We start from the raw sequence: 13,197 nt of genomic DNA, 5'->3' as shown, positions 1-13,197 counted from the left end.
AGAGGAATCTGACTCATGATTGGCCACCCTCTCAGGGCACCGACTCAGGATTGGCCAACCTCTATGGGGCACCTCTAACGGGCACAAATAACGGGCAAACCCTATGAAAAGCACAGCGTGAGTCTAGGTGCCACCTTGAAAAAGGAGGGTGACGTCTGGCCTCTGACAGCAGGAATATTAAGAGAGGAGAAAACATACTGCCTGCTATCGTGAAATTCCAAGATAGTCACGAAAAGCAATCTCATGCACTGCACAAGCTCTTTCCCATGATGCACCTCTCCTGCACTCTGTCTATGCAAATGAGCAAGCAGAGAGTTCAGGAATAAAACACCTAAGCTCATGTCCCCAAAAAACAGCAGCAGACAACTCGCAGATATTCCCCAATTTCTAATGCTTTTCTTTTAAACACACGATAAACAGCCTCACCTGTGGTAAGGCTTAAAAAAATTGAATAAACTCGTAAATGTTCCTCTCCACGGAAATCTTTAGTAAAAGGCGAAAGAATTTTTTCGTTTTGAAGAGAAACCAGAGTAAGTTAAAATATGGCTCTCTGGGGGTAAGTGGCACCACATCAAAGACCCCGTCATTGCGAGGGTGAGGACCTGAGAGGTATTTTCAAAATCTAAGAAAGAGGACAAGAACCAGGCCGGTGAGGGAAGCAGGCCCAAATTTCAGAGTCTCTGCTCAAAGCACAGAAAATCAAAAAGGTGGACAGTTCCCATGCGTCTGTCTGGGAATATGCAAATTCTTTTCTGTACACACCTCAGCTCATTAGGAGGCGTTGCGGCTGCTGGGCAAGGGGAACGGGAAGCGTGCATCAGGCTTTAGGTGAAGTGGCACTGTTTGACTTTTGTCCCCCAGCGATTTTACGCTTTCCACACCATCCTTCCAATCGTTAGGCTGTGAGCCACCACTGTGCTCTGCACATAGCCATGCACTTTAAGTCCCTTTTTCGCACGTACTTTCATTAAACCTGAATATAGAAGTATATATCTGTCTAGGCTAGAGGCACATGAAACAGGACTGGCGTGCCGCTTCAAGTGTACCTGAGAGGAATCTGACTCAGGATTGGCCACCCTCTCAGGGCACCGACTCAGGATTGGCCAACCTCTATGGGGCACCTCTAACATGCACAAATAACGGGCAAGCCCTATGATAAGCACAGCGTGAGTCTAGGTGCCACCTTGAAAAAGGAGGGTGACGTCTGGCCTCTGACAGCAGGAATATTAAGAGAGGAGAAAACATACTGCCTGCTATCGTGAAATTCCAAGATAGTCACGAAAAGCAATCTCATGCACTGTACAAGCTCTTTCCCATGATGCACCTCTCCTGCACTCTGTCTATGCAAATGAGCAAGCAGAGAGTTCAGGAATAAAACACCTAAGCTCATGTCCCCAAAAAACAGCAGCAGACAACTGGCAGATATTCCCCAATTTCTAATGCTTTTCTTTTAAACACACGATAAACAGCCTCACCTGTGGTAAGGCTTAAAAAAATTGAATAACCTCGTAAATGTTCCTCTCCACGGAAATCTTTAGTAAAAGGCGAAAGAATTATTTCGTTTTGAAGAGAAACCAGAGTAAGTTAGAATATGGCTCTCTGGGGGTAAGTGGCACCACATCAAAGACCCCGTCATTGCGAGGGTGAGGACCTGAGAGGTATTTTTAGGCTCTAAGAAAGAGGACAAGAACCAGGCCAGTGAGGGAAGCAGGCCCAATTTTCAGAGTCTCTGCTCAAAGCACAGAAAATCAAAAAGGTGGACAGTTCCCATGCGTCTGTCTGGAAATATGCAAATTCTTTTCTGTACACACCTCAGCTCATTAGGAGACGTTGCGGCTGCTGGGCAAGGGGAACGGGAAGCGTGCATCAGGCTTTAGGTGAAGTGACACTGTAGGACTTTTGTCCCCCAGCGATTTTACGCTTTCCACACCATCCTTCCAATTGATAGGCTGTGAGCCACCACTGTGCTCTGCACATAGCCATGCACTTTAAGTCCCTTTTTCGCATGTACTTTCATTAAACCTGAATATAGAAGTATATATCTGTCTAGGCTAGAGGCACATGAAACAGGACTGGCGTGCCGCTTCAAGTGTACCTGAGAGGAATCTGACTCAGGATTGGCCACCCTCTCAGGGCACCGACTCAGGATTGGCCAACCTCTATGGGGCACCTCTAACGGGCACAAATAATGGGCAAGCCCTATGAAAAGCACAGCGTGAGTCTAGGTGCCACCTTGAAAAAGGAGGGCGACGTCTGGCCTCTGACAGCAGGAATATTAAGAGAGGAGAAAACATACTGCCTGCTATCGTGAAATTCCAAGATAGTCACGAAAAGCAATCTCATGCACTGTACAAGCTCTTTCCCATGATGCACCTCTCCTGCACTCTGTCTATGCAAATGAGCAAGCAGAGAGTTCAGGAATAAAACACCTAAGCTCATGTCCCCAAAAAACAGCAGCAGACAACTGGCAGATATTCCCCAATTTCTAATGCTTTTCTTTTAAACACACGATAAACAGCCTCACCTGTGGTAAGGCTTAAAAAAATTGAAAAACCTCGTAAATGTTCCTCTCCACGGAAATCTTTAGTAAAAGGCGAAAGATTTTTTCGTTTTGAAGAGAAACCAGAGTAAGTTAGAATATGGCTCTCTGGGGGTAAGTGGCACCACATCAAAGACCCCGTCATTGCGAGGGTGAGGACCTGAGAGGTATTTTTAGGCTCTAAGAAAGAGGACAAGAACCAGGCCAGTGAGGGAAGCAGGCCCAATTTTCAGAGTCTCTGCTCAAAGCACAGAAAATCAAAAAGGTGGACAGTTCCCATGCGTCTGTCTGGAAATATGCAAATTCTTTTCTGTACACACCTCAGCTCATTAGGAGACGTTGCGGCTGCTGGGCAAGGGGAACGGGAAGCGTGCATCAGGCTTTAGGTGAAGTGACACTGTAGGACTTTTGTCCCCCAGCGATTTTACGCTTTCCACACCATCCATCCAATCGATAGGCTGTGAGCCACCACTGTGCTCTGCACATAGCCATGCACTTTAAGTCCCTTTTTCGCACGTACTTTCATTAAACCTGAATATAGAAGTATATATCTGTCTAGGCTAGAGGCACATGAAACAGGACTGGCGTGCCGCTTCAAGTGTACCTGAGAGGAATCTGACTCAGGATTGGCCACCCTCTCAGGGCACCGACTCAGGATTGGCCAACCTCTATGGGGCACCTCTAACGGGCACAAATAATGGGCAAGCCCTATGAAAAGCACAGCGTGAGTCTAGGTGCCACCTTGAAAAAGGAGGGCGACGTCTGGCCTCTGACAGCAGGAATATTAAGAGAGGAGAAAACATACTGCCTGCTATCGTGAAATTCCAAGATAGTCACGAAAAGCAATCTCATGCACTGTACAAGCTCTTTCCCATGATGCACCTCTCCTGCACTCTGTCTATGCAAATGAGCAAGCAGAGAGTTCAGGAATAAAACACCTAAGCTCATGTCCCCAAAAAACAGCAGCAGACAACTGGCAGATATTCCCCAATTTCTAATGCTTTTCTTTTAAACACACGATAAACATCCTCACCTGTGGTAAGGCTTAAAAAAATTGAATAAACTCGTAAATGTTCCTCTCCACGGAAATCTTTAGTAAAAGGCGAAAGATTTTTTCGTTTTGAAGAGAAACCAGAGTAAGTTAGAATATGGCTCTCGGGGGGTAAGTGGCACCACATCAAAGACCCCGTCATTGCAAGGGTGAGGACCTGAGAGGTATTTTCAAAATCTAAGAAAGAGGACAAGAACCAGGCCGGTGAGGAAAGCAGGCCCAAATTTCAGAGTCTCTGCTCAAAGCACAGAAAATCAAAAAGGTGGACAGTTCCCATGCGTCTGTCTGGGAATATGCAAATTCTTTTCTGTACACACCTCAGCTCATTAGGAGGCGTTGCGGCTGCTGGGCAAGGGGAACGGGAAGCGTGCATCAGGCTTTAGGTGAAGTGGCACTGTAGGACTTTTGTCCCCCAGCGATTTTACGCTTTCCACACCATCCTTCCAATCGTTAGGCTGTGAGCCACCACTGTGCTCTGCACATAGCCATGCACTTTAAGTCCCTTTTTCGCACGTACTTTCATTAAACCTGAATATAGAAGTATATATCTGTCTAGGCTAGAGGCACATGAAACAGGACTGGCGTGCCGCTTCAAGTGTACCTGAGAGGAATCTGACTCAGGATTGGCCACCCTCTCAGGGCACCGACTCAGGATTGGCCAACCTCTATGGGGCACCTCTAACATGCACAAATAACGGGCAAGCCCTATGAAAAGCACAGCGTGAGTCTAGGTGCCACCTTGAAAAAGGAGGGTGACGTCTGGCCTCTGACAGCAGGAATATTAAGAGAGGAGAAAACATACTGCCTGCTATCGTGAAATTCCAAGATAGTCACGAAAAGCAATCTCATGCACTGCACAAGCTCTTTCCCATGATGCACCTCTCCTGCACTCTGTCTATGCAAATGAGCAAGCAGAGAGTTCAGGAATAAAACACCTAAGCTCATGTCCCCAAAAAACAGCAGCAGACAACTCGCAGATATTCCCCAATTTCTAATGCTTTTCTTTTAAACACACGATAAACAGCCTCACCTGTGGTAAGGCTTAAAAAAATTGAATAAACTCGCAAATGTTCCTCTCCACGGAAATCTTTAGTAAAAGGCGAAAGAATTTTTTCGTTTTGAAGAGAAACCAGAGTAAGTTAGAATATGGCTCTCTGGGGGTAAGTGGCACCACATCAAAGACCCCGTCATTGCGAGGGTGAGGACCTGAGAGGTATTTTCAAAATCTAAGAAAGAGGACAAGAACCAGGCCGGTGAGGGAAGCAGGCCCAAATTTCAGAGTCTCTGCTCAAAGCACAGAAAATCAAAAAGGTGGACAGTTCCCATGCGTCTGTCTGGGAATATGCAAATTCTTTTCTGTACACACCTCAGCTCATTAGGAGGCGTTGCGGCTGCTGGGCAAGGGGAACGGGAAGCGTGCATCAGGCTTTAGGTGAAGTGGCACTGTAGGACTTTTGTCCCCCAGCGATTTTACGCTTTCCACACCATCCTTCCAATCGTTAGGCTGTGAGCCACCACTGTGCTCTGCACATAGCCATGCACTTTAAGTCCCTTTTTCGCACGTACTTTCATTAAACCTGAATTTAGAAGTATATATCTGTCTAGGCTAGAGGCACATGAAACAGGACTGGCGTGCCGCTTCAAGTGTACCTGAGAGGAATCTGACTCAGGATTGGCCACCCTCTCAGGGCACCGACTCAAGATTGGCCAACCTCTATGGGGCACCTCTAACGGGCACAAATAATGGGCAAGCCCTATGAAAAGCACAGCGTGAGTCTAGGTGCCACCTTGAAAAAGGAGGGCGACGTCTGGCCTCTGACAGCAGGAATATTAAGAGAGGAGAAAACATACTGCCTGCTATCGTGAAATTCCAAGATAGTCACGAAAAGCAATCTCATGCACTGTACAAGCTCTTTCCCATGATGCACCTCTCCTGCACTCTGTCTATGCAAATGAGCAAGCAGAGAGTTCAGGAATAAAACACCTAAGCTCATGTCCCCAAAAAACAGCAGCAGACAACTGGCAGATATTCCCCAATTTCTAATGCTTTTCTTTTAAACACACGATAAACAGCCTCACCTGTGGTAAGGCTTAAAAAAATTGAATAACCTCGTAAATGTTCCTCTCCACGGAAATCTTTAGTAAAAGGCGAAAGATTTTTTCGTTTTGAAGAGAAACCAGAGTAAGTTAGAATATGGCTCTCTGGGGGTAAGTGGCACCACATCAAAGACCCCGTCATTGCGAGGGTGAGGACCTGAGAGGTATTTTTAGGCTCTAAGAAAGAGGACAAGAACCAGGCCAGTGAGGGAAGCAGGCCCAATTTTCAGAGTCTCTGCTCAAAGCACAGAAAATCAAAAAGGTGGACAGTTCCCATGCGTCTGTCTGGAAATATGCAAATTCTTTTCTGTACACACCTCAGCTCATTAGGAGGCGTTGCGGCTGCTGGGCAAGGGGAACGGGAAGCGTGCATCAGGCTTTAGGTGAAGTGACACTGTAGGACTTTTGTCCCCCAGCGATTTTACGCTTTCCACACCATCCTTCCAATCGATAGGCTGTGAGCCACCACTGTGCTCTGCACATAGCCATGCACTTTAAGTCCCTTTTTCGCACGTACTTTCATTAAACCTGAATATAGAAGTATATATCTGTCTAGGCTAGAGGCACATGAAACAGGACTGGCGTGCCGCTTCAAGTGTACCTGAGAGGAATCTGACTCATGATTGGCCACCCTCTCAGGGCACCGACTCAGGATTGGCCAACCTCTATGGGGCACCTCTAACGGGCACAAATAACGGGCAAACCCTATGAAAAGCACAGCGTGAGTCTAGGTGCCACCTTGAAAAAGGAGGGTGACGTCTGGCCTCTGACAGCAGGAATATTAAGAGAGGAGAAAACATACTGCCTGCTATCGTGAAATTCCAAGATAGTCACGAAAAGCAATCTCATGCACTGCACAAGCTCTTTCCCATGATGCACCTCTCCTGCACTCTGTCTATGCAAATGAGCAAGCAGAGAGTTCAGGAATAAAACACCTAAGCTCATGTCCCCAAAAAACAGCAGCAGACAACTCGCAGATATTCCCCAATTTCTAATGCTTTTCTTTTAAACACACGATAAACAGCCTCACCTGTGGTAAGGCTTAAAAAAATTGAATAAACTCGTAAATGTTCCTCTCCACGGAAATCTTTAGTAAAAGGCGAAAGAATTTTTTCGTTTTGAAGAGAAACCAGAGTAAGTTAGAATATGGCTCTCTGGGGGTAAGTGGCACCACATCAAAGACCCCGTCATTGCGAGGGTGAGGACCTGAGAGGTATTTTCAAAATCTAAGAAAGAGGACAAGAACCAGGCCGGTGAGGGAAGCAGGCCCAAATTTCAGAGTCTCTGCTCAAAGCACAGAAAATCAAAAAGGTGGACAGTTCCCATGCGTCTGTCTGGGAATATGCAAATTCTTTTCTGTACACACCTCAGCTCATTAGGAGGCGTTGCGGCTGCTGGGCAAGGGGAACGGGAAGCGTGCATCAGGCTTTAGGTGAAGTGGCACTGTTTGACTTTTGTCCCCCAGCGATTTTACGCTTTCCACACCATCCTTCCAATCGTTAGGCTGTGAGCCACCACTGTGCTCTGCACATAGCCATGCACTTTAAGTCCCTTTTTCGCACGTACTTTCATTAAACCTGAATATAGAAGTATATATCTGTCTAGGCTAGAGGCACATGAAACAGGACTGGCGTGCCGCTTCAAGTGTACCTGAGAGGAATCTGACTCAGGATTGGCCACCCTCTCAGGGCACCGACTCAGGATTGGCCAACCTCTATGGGGCACCTCTAACATGCACAAATAACGGGCAAGCCCTATGAAAAGCACAGCGTGAGTCTAGGTGCCACCTTGAAAAAGGAGGGTGACGTCTGGCCTCTGACAGCAGGAATATTAAGAGAGGAGAAAACATACTGCCTGCTATCGTGAAATTCCAAGATAGTCACGAAAAGCAATCTCATGCACTGTACAAGCTCTTTCCCATGATGCACCTCTCCTGCACTCTGTCTATGCAAATGAGCAAGCAGAGAGTTCAGGAATAAAACACCTAAGCTCATGTCCCCAAAAAACAGCAGCAGACAACTGGCAGATATTCCCCAATTTCTAATGCTTTTCTTTTAAACACACGATAAACAGCCTCACCTGTGGTAAGGCTTAAAAAAATTGAATAACCTCGTAAATGTTCCTCTCCACGGAAATCTTTAGTAAAAGGCGAAAGAATTTTTTCGTTTTGAAGAGAAACCAGAGTAAGTTAGAATATGGCTCTCTGGGGGTAAGTGGCACCACATCAAAGACCCCGTCATTGCGAGGGTGAGGACCTGAGAGGTATTTTTAGGCTCTAAGAAAGAGGACAAGAACCAGGCCAGTGAGGGAAGCAGGCCCAATTTTCAGAGTCTCTGCTCAAAGCACAGAAAATCAAAAAGGTGGACAGTTCCCATGCGTCTGTCTGGAAATATGCAAATTCTTTTCTGTACACACCTCAGCTCATTAGGAGACGTTGCGGCTGCTGGGCAAGGGGAACGGGAAGCGTGCATCAGGCTTTAGGTGAAGTGACACTGTAGGACTTTTGTCCCCCAGCGATTTTACGCTTTCCACACCATCCTTCCAATTGATAGGCTGTGAGCCACCACTGTGCTCTGCACATAGCCATGCACTTTAAGTCCCTTTTTCGCATGTACTTTCATTAAACCTGAATATAGAAGTATATATCTGTCTAGGCTAGAGGCACATGAAACAGGACTGGCGTGCCGCTTCAAGTGTACCTGAGAGGAATCTGACTCAGGATTGGCCACCCTCTCAGGGCACCGACTCAGGATTGGCCAACCTCTATGGGGCACCTCTAACGGGCACAAATAATGGGCAAGCCCTATGAAAAGCACAGCGTGAGTCTAGGTGCCACCTTGAAAAAGGAGGGCGACGTCTGGCCTCTGACAGCAGGAATATTAAGAGAGGAGAAAACATACTGCCTGCTATCGTGAAATTCCAAGATAGTCACGAAAAGCAATCTCATGCACTGTACAAGCTCTTTCCCATGATGCACCTCTCCTGCACTCTGTCTATGCAAATGAGCAAGCAGAGAGTTCAGGAATAAAACACCTAAGCTCATGTCCCCAAAAAACAGCAGCAGACAACTGGCAGATATTCCCCAATTTCTAATGCTTTTCTTTTAAACACACGATAAACAGCCTCACCTGTGGTAAGGCTTAAAAAAATTGAATAACCTCGTAAATGTTCCTCTCCACGGAAATCTTTAGTAAAAGGCGAAAGATTTTTTCGTTTTGAAGAGAAACCAGAGTAAGATAGAATATGGCTCTCTGGGGGTAAGTGGCACCACATCAAAGACCCCGTCATTGCGAGGGTGAGGACCTGAGAGGTATTTTCAAAATCTAAGAAAGAGGACAAGGACCAGGCCGGTGAGGGAAGCAGGCCCAAATTTCAGAGTCTCTGCTCAAAGCACAGAAAATCAAAAAGGTGGACAGTTCCCATGAGTCTGTCTGGGAATATGCAAATTCCTTTCTGTACACACCTCAGCTCATTAGGAGGCATTGCGGCTGCTGGGCAAGGGGAACGGGAAGAGTGCATCAGGCTTTAGGTGAAGTGGCACTGTAGGACTTTTGTCCCCCAGCGATTTTACGCTTTCCACACCATCCTTCCAATCGTTAGGCTGTGAGCCACCACTGTGCTCTGCACATAGCCATGCACTTTAAGTCCCTTTTTCGCACGTACTTTCATTAAACCTGAATATAGAAGTATATATCTGTCTAGGCTAGAGGCACATGAAACAGGACTGGCGTGCCGCTTCAAGTGTACCTGAGAGGAATCTGACTCATGATTGGCCACCCTCTCAGGGCACCGACTCAGGATTGGCCAACCTCTATGGGGCACCTCTAACGGGCACAAATAACGGGCAAACCCTATGAAAAGCACAGCGTGAGTCTAGGTGCCACCTTGAAAAAGGAGGGTGACGTCTGGCCTCTGACAGCAGGAATATTAAGAGAGGAGAAAACATACTGCCTGCTATCGTGAAATTCCAAGATAGTCACGAAAAGCAATCTCATGCACTGCACAAGCTCTTTCCCATGATGCACCTCTCCTGCACTCTGTCTATGCAAATGAGCAAGCAGAGAGTTCAGGAATAAAACACCTAAGCTCATGTCCCCAAAAAACAGCAGCAGACAACTCGCAGATATTCCCCAATTTCTAATGCTTTTCTTTTAAACACACGATAAACAGCCTCACCTGTGGTAAGGCTTAAAAAAATTGAATAAACTCGTAAATGTTCCTCTCCACGGAAATCTTTAGTAAAAGGCGAAAGAATTTTTTCGTTTTGAAGAGAAACCAGAGTAAGTTAGAATATGGCTCTCTGGGGGTAAGTGGCACCACATCAAAGACCCCGTCATTGCGAGGGTGAGGACCTGAGAGGTATTTTCAAAATCTAAGAAAGAGGACAAGAACCAGGCCGGTGAGGGAAGCAGGCCCAAATTTCAGAGTCTCTGCTCAAAGCACAGAAAATCAAAAAGGTGGACAGTTCCCATGCGTCTGTCTGGGAATATGCAAATTCTTTTCTGTACACACCTCAGCTCATTAGGAGGCGTTGCGGCTGCTGGGCAAGGGGAACGGGAAGCGTGCATCAGGCTTTAGGTGAAGTGGCACTGTTTGACTTTTGTCCCCCAGCGATTTTACGCTTTCCACACCATCCTTCCAATCGTTAGGCTGTGAGCCACCACTGTGCTCTGCACATAGCCATGCACTTTAAGTCCCTTTTTCGCACGTACTTTCATTAAACCTGAATATAGAAGTATATATCTGTCTAGGCTAGAGGCACATGAAACAGGACTGGCGTGCCGCTTCAAGTGTACCTGAGAGGAATCTGACTCAGGATTGGCCACCCTCTCAGGGCACCGACTCAGGATTGGCCAACCTCTATGGGGCACCTCTAACATGCACAAATAACGGGCAAGCCCTATGAAAAGCACAGCGTGAGTCTAGGTGCCACCTTGAAAAAGGAGGGTGACGTCTGGCCTCTGACAGCAGGAATATTAAGAGAGGAGAAAACATACTGCCTGCTATCGTGAAATTCCAAGATAGTCACGAAAAGCAATCTCATGCACTGTACAAGCTCTTTCCCATGATGCACCTCTCCTGCACTCTGTCTATGCAAATGAGCAAGCAGAGAGTTCAGGAATAAAACACCTAAGCTCATGTCCCCAAAAAACAGCAGCAGACAACTGGCAGATATTCCCCAATTTCTAATGCTTTTCTTTTAAACACACGATAAACAGCCTCACCTGTGGTAAGGCTTAAAAAAATTGAATAACCTCGTAAATGTTCCTCTCCACGGAAATCTTTAGTAAAAGGCGAAAGAATTTTTTCGTTTTGAAGAGAAACCAGAGTAAGTTAGAATATGGCTCTCTGGGGGTAAGTGGCACCACATCAAAGACCCCGTCATTGCGAGGGTGAGGACCTGAGAGGTATTTTTAGGCTCTAAGAAAGAGGACAAGAACCAGGCCAGTGAGGGAAGCAGGCCCAATTTTCAGAGTCTCTGCTCAAAGCACAGAAAATCAAAAAGGTGGACAGTTCCCATGCGTCTGTCTGGAAATATGCAAATTCTTTTCTGTACACACCTCAGCTCATTAGGAGACGTTGCGGCTGCTGGGCAAGGGGAACGGGAAGCGTGCATCAGGCTTTAGGTGAAGTGACACTGTAGGACTTTTGTCCCCCAGCGATTTTACGCTTTCCACACCATCCTTCCAATTGATAGGCTGTGAGCCACCACTGTGCTCTGCACATAGCCATGCACTTTAAGTCCCTTTTTCGCATGTACTTTCATTAAACCTGAATATAGAAGTATATATCTGTCTAGGCTAGAGGCACATGAAACAGGACTGGCGTGCCGCTTCAAGTGTACCTGAGAGGAATCTGACTCAGGATTGGCCACCCTCTCAGGGCACCGACTCAGGATTGGCCAACCTCTATGGGGCACCTCTAACGGGCACAAATAATGGGCAAGCCCTATGAAAAGCACAGCGTGAGTCTAGGTGCCACCTTGAAAAAGGAGGGCGACGTCTGGCCTCTGACAGCAGGAATATTAAGAGAGGATAAAACATACTGCCTGCTATCATGAAATTCCAAGATAGTCACGAAAAGCAATCTCATGCACTGTACAAGCTCTTTCCCATGATGCACCTCTCCTGCACTCTGTCTATGCAAATGAGCAAGCAGAGAGTTCAGGAATAAAACACCTAAGCTCATGTCCCCAAAAAACAGCAGCAGACAACTGGCAGATATTCCCCAATTTCTAATGCTTTTCTTTTAAACACACGATAAACAGCCTCACCTGTGGTAAGGCTTAAAAAAATTGAATAACCTCGTAAATGTTCCTCTCCACGGAAATCTTTAGTAAAAGGCGAAAGATTTTTTCGTTTTGAAGAGAAACCAGAGTAAGATAGAATATGGCTCTCTGGGGGTAAGTGGCACCACATCAAAGACCCCGTCATTGCGAGGGTGAGGACCTGAGAGGTATTTTCAAAATCTAAGAAAGAGGACAAGGACCAGGCCGGTGAGGGAAGCAGGCCCAAATTTCAGAGTCTCTGCTCAAAGCACAGAAAATCAAAAAGGTGGACAGTTCCCATGAGTCTGTCTGGGAATATGCAAATTCCTTTCTGTACACACCTCAGCTCATTAGGAGGCATTGCGGCTGCTGGGCAAGGGGAACGGGAAGAGTGCATCAGGCTTTAGGTGAAGTGGCACTGTAGGACTTTTGTCCCCCAGCGATTTTACGCTTTCCACACCATCCTTCCAATCGTTAGGCTGTGAGCCACCACTGTGCTCTGCACATAGCCATGCACTTTAAGTCCCTTTTTCGCACGTACTTTCATTAAACCTGAATATAGAAGTATATATCTGTCTAGGCTAGAGGCACATGAAACAGGACTGGCGTGCCGCTTCAAGTGTACCTGAGAGGAATCTGACTCAGGATTGGCCACCCTCTCAGGGCACCGACTCAGGATTGGCCAACCTCTATGGGGCACCTCTAACGGGCACAAATAATGGGCAAGCCCTATGAAAAGCACAGCGTGAGTCTAGGTGCCACCTTGAAAAAGGAGGGCGACGTCTGGCCTCTGACAGCAGGAATATTAAGAGAGGAGAAAACATACTGCCTGCTATCGTGAAATTCCAAGATAGTCACGAAAAGCAATCTCATGCACTGTACAAGCTCTTTCCCATGATGCACCTCTCCTGCACTCTGTCTATGCAAATGAGCAAGCAGAGAGTTCAGGAATAAAACACCTAAGCTCATGTCCCCAAAAAACAGCAGCAGACAACTGGCAGATATTCCCCAATTTCTAATGCTTTTCTTTTAAACACACGATAAACAGCCTCACCTGTGGTAAGGCTTAAAAAAATTGAAAAACCTCGTAAATGTTCCTCTCCACGGAAATCTTTAGTAAAAGGCGAAAGATTTTTTCGTTTTGAAGAGAAACCAGAGTAAGTTAGAATATGGCTCTCTGGGGGTAAGTGGCACCACATCAAAGACCCCGTCATTGCGAGGGTGAGGACCTGAGAGGTATTT

The 13,197-nt window shown here is 46.6% G+C and overlaps 13 non-coding genes across 13 annotated transcripts; all 13 read right to left on the bottom strand.

Annotated features, from left to right (window-relative positions):
- Positions 1–418: 418 nt before the first annotated feature.
- Positions 419–534, bottom strand: LOC144800945 (U5 spliceosomal RNA). Its single transcript, XR_013604823.1, has one exon. It is a non-coding gene; the product is annotated as a U5 spliceosomal RNA (small nuclear RNA).
- Positions 535–1,467: 933 nt separating this feature from the next.
- LOC144801042 (U5 spliceosomal RNA) lies at positions 1,468–1,583 on the bottom strand. The gene has a single exon (XR_013604919.1). It is a non-coding gene; the product is annotated as a U5 spliceosomal RNA (small nuclear RNA).
- A 933-nt stretch (positions 1,584–2,516) lies between these two features.
- Positions 2,517–2,631, bottom strand: LOC144800572 (U5 spliceosomal RNA). The gene has a single exon (XR_013604466.1). It is a non-coding gene; the product is annotated as a U5 spliceosomal RNA (small nuclear RNA).
- Positions 2,632–3,564: 933 nt separating this feature from the next.
- On the bottom strand, positions 3,565–3,679 carry LOC144800458 (U5 spliceosomal RNA). Its single transcript, XR_013604359.1, has one exon. It is a non-coding gene; the product is annotated as a U5 spliceosomal RNA (small nuclear RNA).
- A 933-nt stretch (positions 3,680–4,612) lies between these two features.
- LOC144800964 (U5 spliceosomal RNA) lies at positions 4,613–4,728 on the bottom strand. The gene has a single exon (XR_013604842.1). It is a non-coding gene; the product is annotated as a U5 spliceosomal RNA (small nuclear RNA).
- Positions 4,729–5,661: 933 nt separating this feature from the next.
- LOC144800619 (U5 spliceosomal RNA) lies at positions 5,662–5,776 on the bottom strand. Its single transcript, XR_013604511.1, has one exon. It is a non-coding gene; the product is annotated as a U5 spliceosomal RNA (small nuclear RNA).
- A 933-nt stretch (positions 5,777–6,709) lies between these two features.
- Positions 6,710–6,825, bottom strand: LOC144800944 (U5 spliceosomal RNA). The gene has a single exon (XR_013604822.1). It is a non-coding gene; the product is annotated as a U5 spliceosomal RNA (small nuclear RNA).
- Positions 6,826–7,758: 933 nt separating this feature from the next.
- Positions 7,759–7,874, bottom strand: LOC144801014 (U5 spliceosomal RNA). Its single transcript, XR_013604892.1, has one exon. It is a non-coding gene; the product is annotated as a U5 spliceosomal RNA (small nuclear RNA).
- A 933-nt stretch (positions 7,875–8,807) lies between these two features.
- LOC144800618 (U5 spliceosomal RNA) lies at positions 8,808–8,922 on the bottom strand. The gene has a single exon (XR_013604510.1). It is a non-coding gene; the product is annotated as a U5 spliceosomal RNA (small nuclear RNA).
- Positions 8,923–9,855: 933 nt separating this feature from the next.
- On the bottom strand, positions 9,856–9,971 carry LOC144800942 (U5 spliceosomal RNA). The gene has a single exon (XR_013604820.1). It is a non-coding gene; the product is annotated as a U5 spliceosomal RNA (small nuclear RNA).
- A 933-nt stretch (positions 9,972–10,904) lies between these two features.
- On the bottom strand, positions 10,905–11,020 carry LOC144801013 (U5 spliceosomal RNA). The gene has a single exon (XR_013604891.1). It is a non-coding gene; the product is annotated as a U5 spliceosomal RNA (small nuclear RNA).
- Positions 11,021–11,953: 933 nt separating this feature from the next.
- LOC144800617 (U5 spliceosomal RNA) lies at positions 11,954–12,068 on the bottom strand. Its single transcript, XR_013604509.1, has one exon. It is a non-coding gene; the product is annotated as a U5 spliceosomal RNA (small nuclear RNA).
- A 933-nt stretch (positions 12,069–13,001) lies between these two features.
- Positions 13,002–13,116, bottom strand: LOC144800571 (U5 spliceosomal RNA). Its single transcript, XR_013604465.1, has one exon. It is a non-coding gene; the product is annotated as a U5 spliceosomal RNA (small nuclear RNA).
- Positions 13,117–13,197: the final 81 nt, after the last annotated feature.

Source organism: Lissotriton helveticus, chromosome 12 (assembly GCF_964261635.1).
Source record: "Lissotriton helveticus chromosome 12, aLisHel1.1, whole genome shotgun sequence".
Taxonomy (NCBI): domain Eukaryota; kingdom Metazoa; phylum Chordata; class Amphibia; order Caudata; family Salamandridae; genus Lissotriton; species Lissotriton helveticus.
Note: the sequence above shows the minus strand (reverse complement) of the source record. Positions and strands in the feature narration are given on the sequence as shown.